The sequence below is a fragment of the Rutidosis leptorrhynchoides genome, chromosome 10 (genome assembly GCF_046630445.1).
Source record: "Rutidosis leptorrhynchoides isolate AG116_Rl617_1_P2 chromosome 10, CSIRO_AGI_Rlap_v1, whole genome shotgun sequence".
Taxonomy (NCBI): Eukaryota; Viridiplantae; Streptophyta; class Magnoliopsida; order Asterales; family Asteraceae; genus Rutidosis; species Rutidosis leptorrhynchoides.
In genome coordinates this window covers 24,311,315-24,329,156 of record NC_092342.1, presented here as the reverse complement: position 1 = coordinate 24,329,156, position 17,842 = coordinate 24,311,315, and the positions used below count along the sequence as shown (strand labels likewise).

Sequence of the window (17,842 nt, the reverse complement as noted above, 5' to 3'; positions counted from 1 at the left end):
GTACACCATTAAGGGTTTTCCTTTTTCTCGTATAATGCGAATTGCATTTTTGTAACAAACGATCTCTGCTTTCACTTCTTTCAACCAGTCCATACCGATTATCACATCAAAACTCCCTAACTCTACTGGTATCAAATCAATCTTAAATGTTTCGCTAACCAGTTTAATTTCTCGATTCCGACATATATTATCTGCTGAAATTAATTTACCATTTGCTAATTCGAGTAAAAATTTACTATCCAAAGGCGTCAATGGACAACTTAATTTAGCACAAAAATCTCTACTCATATAGCTTCTATCCGCACCCGAATCAAATAAAACGTAAGCAGATTTATTGTCAATAAGAAACGTACCCGTAACAAGCTCCGGGTCTTCCTGTGCCTCTGCCGCATTAATATTGAAAACTCTTCCGCGGCCTTGTCCATTCGTGTTCTCCTGGTTCGGGCAATTTCTAATAATGTGGCCCGGTTTTCCACATTTATAACAAACTACATTGGCATAACTTGCTCCGACACTACTTGCTCCGCCATTACTCGTTCCGACACCATTTGTTCCTTTCGTTCTATTAACCCCTGGTCCGTAGACCTCACACTTCGCCGCGCTATGACCATTTCTTTTACACTTGTTGCAAAATTTGGTGCAGAACCCCGAGTGATACTTTTCACACCTTTGGCATAGCTGCTTCTGATTGTTGTTGTTGCGGTTATTATTGTTGTTGGGATGATTATTGTAGTTGCTGTTGTTATTGTTGTTGTTGTTGTTGGGCCGTTTGTTGTAGTTGCGATTGATGTTGCGATTGTTGGGATAATTGTTGCGATTATTGTTGTAATTACTGTTGTTGTTGTATTGGTGATTCTTATCACCGTTTTCCTCCCACTTTCTTTTGACTTGCTTCACATTAGCCTCTTCAGCAGTCTGTTCTTTAATTCTTTCTTCAATCTGGTTCACTAGTTTGTGAGCCATTCTACATGCCTGTTGTATGGAGGCGGGCTCGTGTGAACTTATATCTTCTTGGATTCTTTCCGGTAATCCTTTCACAAACGCGTCGATCTTCTCTTCCTCATCTTCGAATGCTCCCGGACACAATAGGCACAATTCTGTGAATCGTCTTTCGTACGTGGTAATATCAAATCCTTGGGTTCGTAACCCTCTAAGTTCTGTCTTGAGCTTATTGACCTCGGTTCTGGGACGGTACTTCTCGTTCATCAAGTGCTTGAATGCTGACCACGGTAGTGCGTACGCATCGTCTTGTCCCACTTGCTCTAGATAGGTATTCCACCATGTTAACGCAGAACCTGTGAAGGTATGCGTAGAGTACTTCACTTTGTCCTCTTCAGTACACTTACTTATGGCAAACACCGATTCGACCTTCTCGGTCCACCGTTTCAATCCGATCGGTCCTTCGGTTCCATCAAATTCCAAAGGTTTGCAGGCAGTGAATTCTTTGTAGGTGCATCCTACACGATTTCCTGTACTGCTAGATCCAAGGTTATTGTTAGTATGTAGCGCAGCCTGTACTGCGGCTATGTTTGAAGCTAGAAAAGTACGGAATTCCTCTTCATTCATATTCACGGTGTGTCGAGTAGTCGGTGCCATTTCCTTCAAAATAGTCAAATGGAACAAGTTAATCATACAGAATATTAAGAGTAGTTAATAGTATTTCGTAGCATAATATGAACTCATTTATAAAAGCTTTTTCTTCATATTAGCATTTTATAAGTTTAAATTCGGGTAGTACCTACCCGTTAAGTTCATACTTAGTAGCTAATATACAATTCAACTACTACAATTCTATATGAAAAACTGATTATAATAATATTTCGCGTTCAAACTTTTACACAATATTTTACAAACTTACAATACCGCTTATTTTACATATAGCATGAAATATAGCACACAATAAATTTGATACAATATGGTTGTGAAGATAATTCTAGCTAGTACACAAGTCGTTCAGCAAAGGCAATAAAGACACGTAATTCATACGTCCAGAAACAAGTCATGCATTCTGGTTTTACTAGGATTACTTCCCATCCTTGGTCTTGTGGAACATAACCATTATGGCCGTTGATAAGACAGCGTGTTGTAACGTCGTCAAAGGGACGAGGGTTACGTAATGTCCAACAGTCCCGTAACAATCTAAAAACCTCATTTCTTACCCCAATTACCGACTCCGTCACTTGTGGGAACGTTTTGTTTAATAGTTGTAGCCCGATGTTCTTGTTCTCACTTTGGTGAGAAGCGAACATTACTAATCCGTAAGCATAACATGCTTCTTTATGTTGCATGTTAGCCGCTTTTTCTAAATCACGAAGTCCAATATTCGGATATATTGAGTCAAAATAATTTCTTAACCCATTGCGTAAAATAGCATTTGGGTTCCCCGCAATATATGCGTCAAAGTAAACACATCGTAACTTATGGATTTCCCAATGTGATATCCCCCATCTTTCGAACGAAAGCCTTTTATAAACCAAGGCATTCTTGGAACGTTCTTCGAATGTCTTACAAACTGATCTCGCCTTAAATAGTTGTGCCGAAGAGTTCTGACCGACTCTAGACAAGATTTCATAAATCATGTCTCCGGGTAGGTCTCTTAAAATATTGAGTTGTCTATCCATTTTGTGTTTTTATACTGTAAAATAGACAAGAGTTAGATTCATAAAAAAAAATACTTATTAATACAAGCAATTTTTACATATATCATAAAGCATAAGCACACTATATTACATATATTACACCACACGAATACAACTATCTTATTCCGACTCGCTTGTTTCTTCTTCTTCGGTTTTGGTTCGTTTTGCCAAGTTTCTAGGGATATATGATGTTCCCCTAATACGAGCCGTAATTTTCCACATTGGTTTAGAAAAACCTGGTGGTTTAGAGGTTCCCGGGTCATTGTTACAACTTAAGGACTTCGGGGGTTGACGATACATATAAAGTTCATCGGGGTTGGAATTAGATTTCTCTATTTTTATGCCCTTTCCCTTATTATTTTCTTTTGCCTTTTTAAATTCAGTTGGGGTAATTTCTATAACATCATCGGAATTCTCGTCGGAATCCGATTCATCGGAGAATTGGTAATCCTCCCAATATTTTGCTTCCTTGGCGGAAACACCATTGACCATAATTAACCTTGGTCGGTTGGTTGAGGATTTTCTTTTTCTTAACCGTTTTATTATTTCCCCCACCGGTTCTATTTCTTCATCCGGTTCCGATTCTTCTTCCGGTTCCGATTCTTCTTCCGGTTCCGACTCTTCTTCCGGTTCCTCTTCGGGAACTTGTGAATCAGTCCACGAATCATTCCAATTTACATTTGACTCTTCATTATTATTAGGTGAGTCAATGGGACTTGTTCTAGAGGTAGACATCTATCACATAATATCAAACGCGTTAAGAGATTAATATATCACATAATATTCACATGTTAAAAATATATAGTTTCCAACAAAATTTGTTAAGCAATCATTTTTCAAGTAAACACGGTCGAAGTCCAGACTCACTAATGCATCCTAACAAACTCGATAAGACACACTAATGCAAAATTCTGGTTCTCTAAGACCAACGCTCGGATACCAACTGAAATGTCTCGTTCTTATTGATTAAAAACGTTCCATATTAATTGGTTTCGTTGCGAGGTTTTGACCTCTATATGAGACGTTTTTCAAAGACTGCATTCATTTTAAAACAAACCATAACCTTTATTTCATCAATAAAGGTTTAAAAAGCTTTACGTAGATTATCAAATAATGATAATCTAAAATATCCTGTTTACACACGACCATTACATAATGGTTTACAATACAAATATGTTACAACAAAATAAGTTTCTTGAATGCAGTTTTTACACAATATCATACAAGCATGGACTCCAAATCTCGTCCTTATTTAAATATGCGACAGCGGAAGCTCTTAATAATCACCTGAGAATAAACATGCTTAAAACGTCAACAAAAATGTTGGTGAGTTATAGGTTTAACCTATATATATCAAATCATAATAATAGACCACAAGATTTCATATTTCAATACACATCCCCTACATAGAGATAAAAATCATTCATATGGTGAACACCTGGTAACCGACATTAACAAGATGCATATATAAGAATATCCCCATCATTCCGGGACACCCTTCGGATATGATATAAATTTCGAAGTACTAAAGCATCCGGTACTTTGGATGGGGTTTGTTAGGCCCAATAGATCTATCTTTAGGATTCGCGTCAATTAGGGTGTCTGTTCCCTAATTCTTAGATTACCAGACTTAATAAAAAGGGGCATATTCGATTTCGATAATTCAACCATAGAATGTAGTTTCACGTACTTGTGTCTATTTTGTAAATCATTTATAAAACCTGCATGTATTCTCATCCCAAAAATATTAGATTTTAAAAGTGGGACTATAACTCACTTTCACAGATTTTTACTTCGTCGGGAAGTAAGACTTGGCCACTGGTTGATTCACGAACCTATAACAATATATACATATATATCAAAGTATGTTCAAAATATATTTACAACACTTTTAATATATTTTGATGTTTTAAGTTTATTAAGTCAGCTGTCCTCGTTAGTAACCTACAACTAGTTGTCCACAGTTAGATGTACAGAAATAAATCGATAAATATTATCTTGAATCAATCCACGACCCAGTGTATACGTATCTCAGTATTGATCACAACTCAAACTATATATATTTTGGAATCAACCTCAACCCTGTATAGCTAACTCCAACATTCACATATAGAGTGTCTATGGTTGTTCCGAAATATATATAGATGTGTCGACATGATAGGTCGAAACATTGTATACGTGTCTATGGTATCTCAAGATTACATAATATACAATACAAGTTGATTAAGTTATGGTTGGAATAGATTTGTTACCAATTTTCACGTAGCTAAAATGAGAAAAATTATCCAATCTTGTTTTACCCATAACTTCTTCATTTTAAATCCGTTTTGAGTGAATCAAATTGCTATGGTTTCATATTGAACTCTATTTTATGAATCTAAACAGAAAAAGTATAGGTTTATAGTCAGAAAAATAAGTTACAAGTCGTTTTTGTAAAGGTAGTCATTTCAGTCGAAAGAACGACGTCTAGATGACCATTTTAGAAAACATACTTCCACTTTGAGTTTAACCATAATTTTTGGATATAGTTTCATGTTCATAATAAAACTCATTTTCTCAAAATAACAACTTTTAAATCAAAGTTTATCATAGTTTTTAATTAACTAACCCAAAACAGCCCGCGGTGTTACTACGACGGCGTAAATCCGGTTTTACGGTGTTTTTCGTGTTTCCAGGTTTTAAATCATTAAGTTAGCATATCATATAGATATAGAACATGTGTTTAGTTGATTTTAAAAGTCAAGTTAGAAGGATTAACTTTTGTTTGCGAACAAGTTTAGAATTAACTAAACTATGTTCTAGTGATTACAAGTTTAAACCTTCGAATAAGATAGCTTTATATGTATGAATCGAATGATGTTATGAACATCATTACTACCTTAAGTTCCTTGGATAAACCTACTGGAAAAGATAAAAATATATCTAGCTTCAACGGATCCTTGGATGGCTCGAAGTTCTTGAAGCAGAATCATGACACGAAAACAAGTTCAAGTAAGATCATCACTTGAAATAAGATTGTTATAGTTATAGAAATTGAACCAAAGTTTGAATATGATTATTACCTTGTATTAGAATGATAACCTACTGTAAGAAACAAAGATTTCTTGAGGTTGGATGATCACCTTACAAGATTGGAAGTGAGCTAGCAAACTTGAAAGTATTCTTGATTTTATGTAACTAGAACTTGTAGAATTTATGAAGAACACTTAGAACTTGAAGATAGAACTTGAGAGAGATCAATTAGATGAAGAAAATTGAAGAATGAAAGTGTTTGTAGGTTTTTTTGGTCGTTGGTGTATGGATTAGATATAAAGGATATGTAATTTTGTTTTCATGTAAATAAGTCATGAATGATTACTCATATTTTTGTAATTTTATGAGATATTTCATGCTAGTTGCCAAATGATGGTTCCCACATGTGTTAGGTGACTCACATGGCCTGCTAATAGCTGATCATTGGAGTGTATATACCAATAGTACATACATCTAAAAGCTGTGTATTGTACGAGTACGAATACGGGTGCATACGAGTAGAATTGTTGATGAAACTGAACGAGGATGTAATTGTAAGCATTTTTGTTAAGTAGAAGTATTTTGATAAGTGTATTGAAGTCTTTCAAAAGTGTATAAATACATATTAAAACACTACATGTATATACATTTTAACTGAGTCGTTAAGTCATCGTTAGTGGTTACATGTAAGTGTTGTTTTGAAACCTTTAGGTTAACGATCTTGTTAAATGTTGTTAACCCAATGTTTATAATATAAAATGAGATTTTAAATTATTATATTATCATGATATTATCATGTATGAATATCTCTTAATATGATATATATACATTAAATGTCTTTACAACGATAATCGTTACATATATGTCTCGTTTAAAAATCATTAAGTTAGTAGTCTTGTTTTTACATATGTAGTTCATTGTTAATATACTTAATGATATGTTTACTTATCATAGTATCATGTTAACTATATATATATATCCATATATATGTCATCATATAGTTTTTACAAGTTTTAACGTTCGTGAATCACCGGTCAACTTGGGTGGTCAATTGTCTATATGAAACATATTTCAATTAATCAAGTCTTAACAAGTTTGATTGCTTAACATATTGGAAACATTTAATCATGTAAATATCAATCTCAATTAATATATATAAACATGGAAAAGTTCGGGTCACTACAACGGGCTCAACAGATTTTGAGAATACAGATAACCCGAGATAGGAAGAATAAAAGGTTATGGCTATCTCAGGAGAAGTATATTGAACGAGTGCTTTCACGTTTCAATATGAACAATGCCAAACCTGTTAGCATTCCATTAGCTAACCATTTCAAGTTAAGCAAGAGTTCTTGTCCCTCATCCAAGAAAGAGATCGGGGAGATGTCGTCAGTACCATATTCCTCAGCAGTTGGAAGTTTGATGTATGCGATGGTGTGTACAAGGCCCGATATTGCTCATGCAGTGGGAACGGTGAGTCGTTTTCTCTCGAACACCGGGAAAGAGCATTGGGATGCAGTAAAATGGATTCTCAGATATCTTAAAGGTACAAAGAATCTATGTCTTTGTTACGGGGGAGCTGATCCAATCTTGGAAGGCTATACAGATGCGGATATGGCCGGAGATCCTGATAGTAGGAAATCTACTTCAGGATTCATTTACACTTTTGCAGGAGGAGCTGTTTCATGGCAGTCAAGACTACAGAGGTGTGTTGCATTATCCACAACTGAAGCAGAGTATATTGCTGCCGCAGAAGCTGAAAAATAAATGTTGTGGTTAAAGCGTTATCTCCAAGAATTTGGAATCAAGCAAAAGGAGTACAAGGTACATTGTGACAGTCAGAGTGCTCTAGATTTGAGCAAGAACTCCATGTACCATTCCCGTACAAAATATATTGATATTCGCTATCACTGGATACGCGAGGTAATTGATCGACAACTGTTGAGACTAGTGAAGATCCATACAAAGGAGAATCCTGCGGATATGTTAACAAAGGTGGTGACTCGAGAGAAGTTGGAGTTATGCAGAGACATAACTGGAATGTTTGTGGATTCGGCTGGAGGGGGAGAATTGAAGATTTCCAGCCTACAATCTAGAAGCCCACCTTCTAGATATTCAAAGTAGGCAACCTTGACAACTCATATGGAAGTAGCAAACTTGAACACGATGACGGCCGCCAACTTCCGCCAACCTTCTTCGTTCACACCATTCACCGCCATAGAATTTTTGCTATAAATAGAGATGCAAACTTTCATTGTAAATCATCCTAAATCACTCAGAGAAGTGTAATCACAACCTAGAGAGTGTGTGTGAGTTTTGAGAGTTTTTTTTGTAAAAGTTTTGTAATACTCTGTAAATCTATTCTTGTGAGTAATAGAGTTGTTTTTCTCTCAAATTTATATCTCCCAACTTCCAGGCGATCCCCTCTTCCTAACAAATATACTACCTTCGATAATTTTGAAGGTTTTTCGTATGCCCGAGAGGCATATTAATTTAATGTGGCTAATATGTTATGATCCAAGTCGGGTCATACCCAATAACAAGCTTACCGACACCCTAAACATATTCAAGCTTAACGATTAAATCATTAAGTAAATACGCGACACTTGGATTTTAGAAAAATCGGTTTTCTAAAATATTATCACTTGAGATAAATTATTTGGATAATTTATATATAATTGTTTATAAGTTTTAAATGATTATATTGTGTTATATTTTATAAAAGGTTTATAAAATATGAAAGTAACATAAAAATATACATGTTTTATATATATATATATATCAAGTTTATATATATATGTAAAGACATTATTATATAAAATATATGGTGGCAGATTTTGGGTCTCCAAGACTCATAGGCATGCCATGTTATTGTTACTTTTAAGAACATAAAAAGTCCATATAAGCATGGGGAACTCTTGGACCAAAGCTAGACTTATTCTCTCAAGTGTAACTAGTGTTTCAAAGCTTGAAAAAAAACTGATTTTCAGCATCCTGCTGCTGTCCAAAACCGTGAGGTTTTATACATCAAAGGAGGTTCCAAGTTTGATTTTCAAGCTCACATTAAGTGTCTAATTAAATCCTAACTAAAGGCTAGGGATTTGGTCATAAGTTTGGGGTATAATCTCTTGAGGTTTCATTGCTTTGAAGCTCCATTTTCGCATCATCTTCATCCACATTCTGCTGTCCATTTTCAGCCCTCAATCTACATTGAGGAGGTAAATTCTTATTCCCTCTTTTAGTTTGTAAGTATATGTTCAAGGCTTGATAACACATAATGGAATTCACTTAAAAGGGTTTAACATATACACTTGTTTATAAATAATATAATGCTTCCGCTTGTCTTAATATTCATGAAATCGGTTTTGTGATTATATACACATATGAATTTGTTGTTATGTTGAATTCCATCAATGGTATCTAGAGCCGAAGTCTTGAAATATGCTTCGAGATGGTTTTTTGAACTCACCATAACTTTGTATTTTATGTACATGCATGAAAATAGAATGCAAATATTATTGGTTTTGGGTGGGTTAATCTATGTGCCGAATTGTTTGGGGCTCCAAATATGGTTTTGGTTTGCCATTTGGTTCATATTTTGTTCATATGTTGTTGTTCACAATCATAGCCAAGACCTTGTGATTGAATGCATGTGTGTTTGAATGATTTGTATTATTCATTTGGTATGTAATAATTAATTCATTCATTTGGTTGTAATATTCATTCATTTGGTTATGTAATTTATTTTATATTTGGTATGTAAAATAGATTAGGTTGTAATTTCATTTTTAGACAAAATGTATTAGGATATATTTTTTGTAAAAATGAAGATACAAGATGAAGACTTGGAAGATGCATTTGGATGCAAGATTAAGTGGGAGATTTTGAAATCTCCTACTTAGTGTTATAACCCTTAACTGGTGACATTTGTTTTCGGCTAAACAAATGTCTACCAAATCGGCTTGATTGTGAACACATTTGTTTGCATGCGTAGTTGTTTTATTTCTTGTATGATTGTGGATTGTGTATGTTACTACAACAAGTTATCACACAAGTTAACAACAAGCACAACTACAATTTAATTGGTTAAAATTATTAACGACATGCAAAACGTCAATTTAAATGGTTAAATTAAAAAACGGCTAAAAGGACATTAATAAACGGTTATTAAGAACATGATAAGGATCATATATATAAAATGGTTTATATCAAGTAATTGGTTAAAATTATTAGACTTGAAAATGGATTTCAAATAAATCATACACTAAATGCATGTTGGTGTATGGCATATATGTTTTCTTAAACTAGAATAAAGAAAGCCCAAAATCCCTTTAAAACTAAAACAAGGCAAACAAGTTTAACGCCATCCTTTTGTGGGACACTTAAACATAGTAGGGAACTCATAACGGGATAAAGGTCACCTAACCGTTATGAGCTAACTAATATAGTTAAGGTAAAATTCGCATGCTTGTGGGATAAAGGTCACCTAACCACTTGTATGTTAATTTTACATGTTTACACAAGTAGGACGACTTGATTTAGGAATCATGAACTTAGGGTCACCGAAGCATGAGGAACAAATAGGCGTTGATGGGATAAATATGCCATGCAAAAGGATTGCATGATCCCATAATTTAGAAGTTGCAAAAGGATTGCAATTGTCATATAAATGACTACCTAGCTAAATCAAATAACGGGATAAAGGTCACCTAACCGAAATTTGATTTACCGTTGGATTCTAATATTTAATAAGTCAATTAAAATTTAAAAGGGTATTGTTTATTAAATTTAAAATCGATACTTAAATGAACTTTGTTAAATTTTGTAGATGGCCGCCAACAACAACAACATGCAAAACGCACCTATTAACTTGAACAACCTATCATTAAGGTCTCTCCTCGAGAAAGACAAACTCAACCATACGAACTTTATGGATTGGTTCCGCAATCTTAGGATTGTCCTCAAACTTGAGGATAAGGCGTATGTGTTGGAAGACCCCATTCCCGATCAACCCGACGAGGATGATACGGAAGGCATGGCTTATTGGGATAAGTATTGCGCCGATTCGGTGCAAGTCGCTTGCCTAATGCTTGGGACTATGATACCCGAACTCCAAAAGGATTTCGAGCATCATACTGCATACGACATGATCACGCAGTTGAAGGAGATGTTCCTTCAACAAACACGTGTCGAGCGCTTCGAGACCGTTCTAGCGCTTCATGCATGTCGTATGGACGACTCCCAATCCGTTTCGTCTTATGTCCTTAAGATGAAAAGTCTCATTGATCGCGCAAACCGTCTTAATCTCAACATATCTAATGAGCTAGCCACGGATCTTATCCTAAACTCCTTGTCAAAGAGGTTTGACCAATTTGTAATTAATTACAATATGAATGGGATGGATAAGACCATTGGCGAACTTCATGGCATGCTTAGGACGGCGGAAACTAGCATGGGTAAGAGGGCTTCACCCGTGCTAATGATCAATGATGGTGGGTCCAAAGGTAATAACACCTCCAAGCCAAAGGCGGCTAAGAGGAAAGGACCCGCCCATAAAGGCAAGGGAAAGGGGAGGATGGTTACCCCAACCAAAAACAAGAACAAGAAGCAAAAGGTTGCCGGACAAGCAAACCCCAAGGAAGACCCGTGCTTCGGTTGCGGTGAAATGGGTCACTGGAAACGCAACTGCCCGGTCTACCTTAAGGAGTTGAAGGAAAAGAGGGATGCGGGGCAAACCTCAGGTAATATATATATGGTATATATAGAGCTTAGTATTACTTCTTCTAATACCTGGGTATTAGACACTGGATGTGGAACTCACATTTGCAATTCTTTGCAGGGATTCAAAAGAAGTAACAAACAAACGGGAACATCAAGTCTCTTTATGGGTAATGGAGCCAAAGTGCAAGTGAAGGCTCAAGGAGACTTTGTATTAAAGCTTCCAAGCGGTTTGGAACTTATTTTGAACAATGTTTTGTATGCACCGGATTTATGTCGAAACATTATTTCAGTTTCCCGTTTAAAACAATGTGGTTTTTATCTTAATTTTGTTAATAATGATATCCACGTTTATTTTGATAATGTATTCTATTTTAAGGCTTCGCCTTCAAATGGAATTTATGAATTGGTTCATGATGATACATCATCTAGTAGCTCAATATACCATACTAGCACGAAGAAACTCAAAAGAGATTTGAGTGATTCCTACTTATGGCATTGTCGCCTTGGTCACATAAACAAGAACCGAATGCATACACTTCAAAAGAATGGACTTTTGAAATCAAATGAGATGGACTCGTTTGATGTATGTGAATCTTGTTTACAAGGCAAAATGACTAAAGCACCTTTCAAAGGGACCTATGAAAGGGCTAAAGACTTATTGGGATTAATACATTCGGATGTATGTGGACCTTTTAAGCCCATGACTAGGAATGGTGAAAGATACTTTGTTACATTCATTGATGACTTCAGTCGTTTCGGATATGTCTACTTGTTAAGGCATAAGGATGAAACTTTTGAAGCATTCAAAGAATATCAAAACGAAGTACAAAATCAACTCAACAAAACAATCAAGGTACTGCGTACCGATAGAGGAGGTGAATACCTAAGCGATGCTTTCCAAGATCATCTTAGGAGTTGTGGGATTATCTCACAACTTACTCCACCAGGAACACCCCAACTTAATGGAGTTTCCGAAAGGAGGAACCGAACCCTAATGGATATGGTTCGATCTATGATGGCAAGAAGCTCGTTACCTCTATCATTTTGGGGTTATTGTCTATGCTCCGCGGCTCGTATTTTAAATATGGCCCCAACCAAGAAAGTGGAACGAACTCCTCATGAGATGTGGTTTGGAAAACCTCCATCTCTATCATACTTAAAGGTATGGGGATGTGAAGCTTATCCTAAGCGTTATGTCCCTAATAAGTTGAATGCTCGATCCACGAAGTGTATCTTCATAGGATATCCCAAGGATGATATGGGATACTATTTCTATTATCGAACCGAGCAAAATGTATTTGTTGCTCGAAAGGCTGAATTCCTTGAAACTAAATTCCTATTGGAAGGAAATAGTGAAAGGAAGATAGATCTTGAAGAGGTTCAAGATCAAGTAGATGATACACAATTGGTTAACACTAGCACTCAACATGAAAATGTTGAGAATGATCAAATGGATGATCAAAGTATACAAGACATTCGCAGATCTGGTAGGATTAGTAATCCTCCTGAGAGATATGGGTTTCTCATGGATGGTTGCTATGTGGTTGATTTGGACGAACCAACAAACTACCAAGATGCTTTATCAAGGATTGATAAAGATAAATGGCAGGAAGCCATGAACGCTGAGATGCAATCCATGTATGACAACCAAGTTTGGGAACTAGTTGTACAACCTGCTAACTCCAAGTTAGTTGATTGTAAATGGATTTTCAAGATGAAAACCGACATGCATGGAAACTTAAATATATATAAAGCTAGACTTGTAGCAAAAGGTTTCACTCAAACTCAAGGGGTTGACTATGATGAAACCTTTTCGCCTGTGGCAATGCTAAAGTCTATTAGGATATTATTTGCCATTGCTGCTCATTATGATTATGAAATATGGCAAATGGATGTCAAGACCGCTTTCCTAAATGGATATCTTGAGGAAGATGTCTATATGGTTCAGCCTGAAGGTTTTGTCGATCCGAAACATCCTAACAAAGTATGTAAGTTAAAGAAGTCAATCTACGGATTGAAACAAGCATCTAGAATGTGGAATCATCGTTTTAATGAGGAAGCCAAGAAGTTTGGCTTCATTAAAAATGGTGATGAAGCTTGTGTATACAAGAAAGCTAGTGGGAGCACTATCATGTTCCTTGTATTATATGTGGATGATATATTGTTATTTGGAAACGATATTCCGACAATGCAAGGTGTTAAGACTTGGCTAAAAAGCTGCTTCTCCATTAAGGATCTTGAAGAAGCACAATACATTTTGGGGATTAGGATCTACAGGGATAGATCCAAGAAATTGATAGGTTTGAATCAAAGTGCATACATTGAAAAGATCTTGAAAAGGTTCAAGATGGAAAACTCTAAGAAAGGTTTGGTGCCTATTCAAAGAGGAACGCTCCTTAGTTCATCTCAGTGCCCCACCACGAAAGATGAACAAGAGAAAATGAAGAAAGTCCCATATGCGTCTGCCATTGGGTCAATCATGTATGCAATGATATGCACTAGACCGGATGTGTCATGCGCTCTTAGCCTGACAAGCAGATACCATAATAACCCAGGAAACAGTCATTGGATTGCTGTTAAAAGTATATTGAAATACCTTAGGAGGACTAAGGATATGTTTCTAATATATGGGTCTGGTGAGGAGGAACTCGCTGTAAGAGGTTACGTGGACGCGAGTTTCCAAACTGATCGTGATGATTCTCGATCACAATCCGGTTATGTCTTCACATTAAATGGAGGTGCGGTCTCTTGGAAGAGTTCAAAACAAGATGTTGTTGCATTATCCACTACAGCGTCGGAGTACATTGCCGCCTCATTGGCAGCTCAGGAAGCTGCATGGATGAAGAAATTCATCGACGACTTAGGAGTAGTCCCTTCCATTCAGGACCCTCTTGAGATCTTTTGTGACAACGTGGGTGCGATTGCTCAAATCAAGGAACCTCGTGCTCACCAAAAGACCCGTCACATTGAGCGGAGATTCAACTACATAAGGGATGAAGTTGAAAAGGGAAAGATATGTATTCGCAAAGTTCACACAGATCTTAATATAGCGGATCCACTCACGAAGCTCTTACATGGTGCGAAACATCAAGGGCATGTTAGCGCATTAGGGCTTCGATATTCTAGTGATTGGTTGTGATCTGTTTTAAGTATTGTAACGGAACGAAATTGTTCAAACTCATCAATATAATTATGGTATTAATTTATTTTGAGTCAAGTTCCTATTTTGCATATTTTATCCATGAATAAGTAATTATTCTAAATTTCGTAGTCGATCACATTTGTGGGAACAAGTGTTAGGTTTAGACTATTATGAACTTGGATTGGTATACATTCAAGGGATGAATGTAGGGCAAGGTTGCAACCAAGGTTCATAGATATTTGTGGGATACAAATATTGAAAGACCCGCCCTCAAGATTTACTAAATGGAGCCTTTGTGGTTGATCACATGTAATCTTGAGTAAAGGCGAATATCATTGTATCCTCTGACCTGAGATACATATTGGGTTCGGATATTTACCAAGTATCGTGCCTTGATTCTTTCCTTCGCTATTCTGAAATATGGTAGTTCACAAGGAAGAGCTCAGGCATAATGCAAGGTACATATTTAGGACGTATGTAGTCAAGATGGAATTTGTCCCTATTATTCGTTGAGAGTCAGATGTCTAAGGCCTGATAAAGTTAAATCTAAAAGAGAGTGATCATTCTGTGTCTCTTGGGTTTAACATGACATCTAGGACGAAAGGACATAATGAAAAGATTCACCTATTCATATTCGAGATGGGAACTCGAAAAGGATGATGTTATTGAATGGCACAAAGTCATAACATATTGGGGGTGATGGACGGTCGTTAGGTGATATCCATCACTTGCATTAATTTCTTATGTTTCTCGTGCAAGTGGGAGATTGAAGGTTTTTCGTATGCCCGAGAGGCATATTAATTTAATGTGGCTAATATGTTATGATCCAAGTCGGGTCATACCCAATAACAAGCTTACCGACACCCTAAACGTATTCAAGCTTAACGATTAAATCATTAAGTAAATACGCGACACTTGGATTTTAGAAAAATCGGTTTTCTAAAATGTTATCACTTGAGATAAATTATTTGAATAATTTATATATAATTGTTTATAAGTTTTAAATGATTATATTGTGTTATATTTTATAAAAGGTTTATAAAATATGAAAGTAACATAAAAATATACATGTTTTATATATATATATATATATATATATATATATATATATATATATATATATATATATATATATATATATATATATATATATATATATATATATATATATATATATATATATATATATATATATCAAGTTTATATATATATGTAAAGACATTATTATATAAAATATATGGTGGCAGATTTTGGGTCTCCAAGACTCATAGCCATGCTATGTTATTGTTACTTTTAAGAACATAAAAAGTCCATATAAGCATGGGGAACTCTTGGACCAAAGCTAGACTTGTTCTCTCAAGTGTAACTAGTGTTTCAAAGCTTGAAAAAAAACTGATTTTCAGCATCCTGCTGCTGTCCAAAACCGTGAGGTTTTATACTTCAAAGGAGGTTCCAAGTTTGATTTTCAAGCTCACATTAAGTGTCTAATTAAATCCTAACTAAAGGCTAGGGTGTTGGTCATAAGTTTGGAGTATAATCTCTTGAGGTTTCATTGCTTTGAAGCTCCATTTTCGCATCATCTTCATCCACATTCTGCTGTCCATTTTCAGCCCTCAATCTATATTGAGGAGGTAAATTCTTATTCCCTCTTTTAGTTTGTAAGTATATGTTCAAGGCTTGATAACACATAATGGAATTCACTTAAAAGGGTTTAACATATACATTTGTTTATAAATAATATAATGCTTCCGCTTGTCTTAATATTCATGAAATCGGTTTTGTGATTATATACACATATGAATTTGTTGTTATGTTGAATTCCATCAAATTTGTCACAAGATCTTCCAGCTGCAGGCCATGCAATGAAAACTATCTCATTATACATCTCTGGCTGGGTATAATTTATAGACAAAATTACGCGGTTGGTCCCTGATATTTTTGTCGGATATTGCATAGGTGAGCTTTTATTTCAATATTGATCTCAAATCTCAATGACCTTAATGTTTGCAATTGTAACATGGATGACCCGTACACTGATGATCGTTAGTGTTTTTCCGTTAAGTACGATCATGTGTGTGGCACATGAGGGCATTTTCGTCAATCACATCATTTTTCCAACAATGTCATTCAGTTTCGTCCCAGTAATTTCTTCAAACAAAATCTTAAAAGATAGGTAGGTCATAGGTGTACACTAATTCCGTATACTAATGCTCCTAAGATACTAAATCGTTATCTCAGATTACAAATACTCCATAGCAGAACCAAAAAATGCATTCATTTGTAGCTAATATAGTATGAGGAAGATAACATACCAAGAATAACAAAGAAACCTTCTTTTGAAAGAGCCAAAACCGCTGCAGCACCCAACCCAGACGTTGTCTTCAATCAGTGACCCGTATACACATAAAAACATACACTAAAATCAGATGCCTTTTGACAAATAAAATTCTATATAAGTGGCAAGAATGGAAGGTTCGGGCACAATGAGTAACGAATTAAAGTGCTGTTAGTTTGAAACAGTTAAATTTAGTATGGGTTAAAACAGGTTGGGTCGGGCTGGGTTGACCTGCAAACTAGATACGTTGCATTTGATAAAACTTAACAACGATACTTTCATAATAACAATTTAATTAATGCTTTAAATATTCAACAGGTTGTATGCATTATACTTGGATTATATTCATATTCTCAATTTATATTTATTTGGCCTATCTGGTATAAAAGAAGACCAAATTCGACAATAGCTTGACGTTGCAGCTTGTAAAAATTAAACTTCAAACATTCTAAAAGAACAAAATAAAAACAAATCAACTTTTTTTTCTTCGAGTTCATCTTTTTCTAATGATATCTTGATAAGAATTGTGTCAAATTTTCTTACCATTAACTAAATTATTATTATTATTATGAGTTAATGTATCTCTCCATCCACTTTTCTTTTTTCGAAAAAGTGTACCGATCGTAATTTAAAAAAAAAAAAATCAATCAAGTACTTACACAGTTACACCAGTGATGATGCAGATTGGTAGCTGTCTGAAAGATGTTGTTGGAGGCAAAGGTAAAACAGCTCAACGATTATATATCGGTTTCTTGGAAAAAATACTTTGATTGAGCAGCTTTATATAAGAAATTATAAGGGAAAATGTCCATAAAAAGACCATTCTCTGTTAAAATACAATGCAAATTTAGAATAATATGAAATTAGTAAATGTATATGGGTAAAATATCTAGATATTAATATGTATAAGAAAATATCTAGATATTAGAATATGAGAGAAAAATCTAGAAATTGAAATGTAAAAGAAAAATCTAGATATTTATAGATTTTAGA

General features: G+C 35.2%; 1 pseudogene; it reads right to left on the bottom strand.

Annotated features, from left to right (window-relative positions):
- Positions 1–17,842, bottom strand: part of LOC139870116 (uncharacterized) — a 52,519-nt pseudogene that overhangs the window by 13,279 nt on the left and 21,398 nt on the right.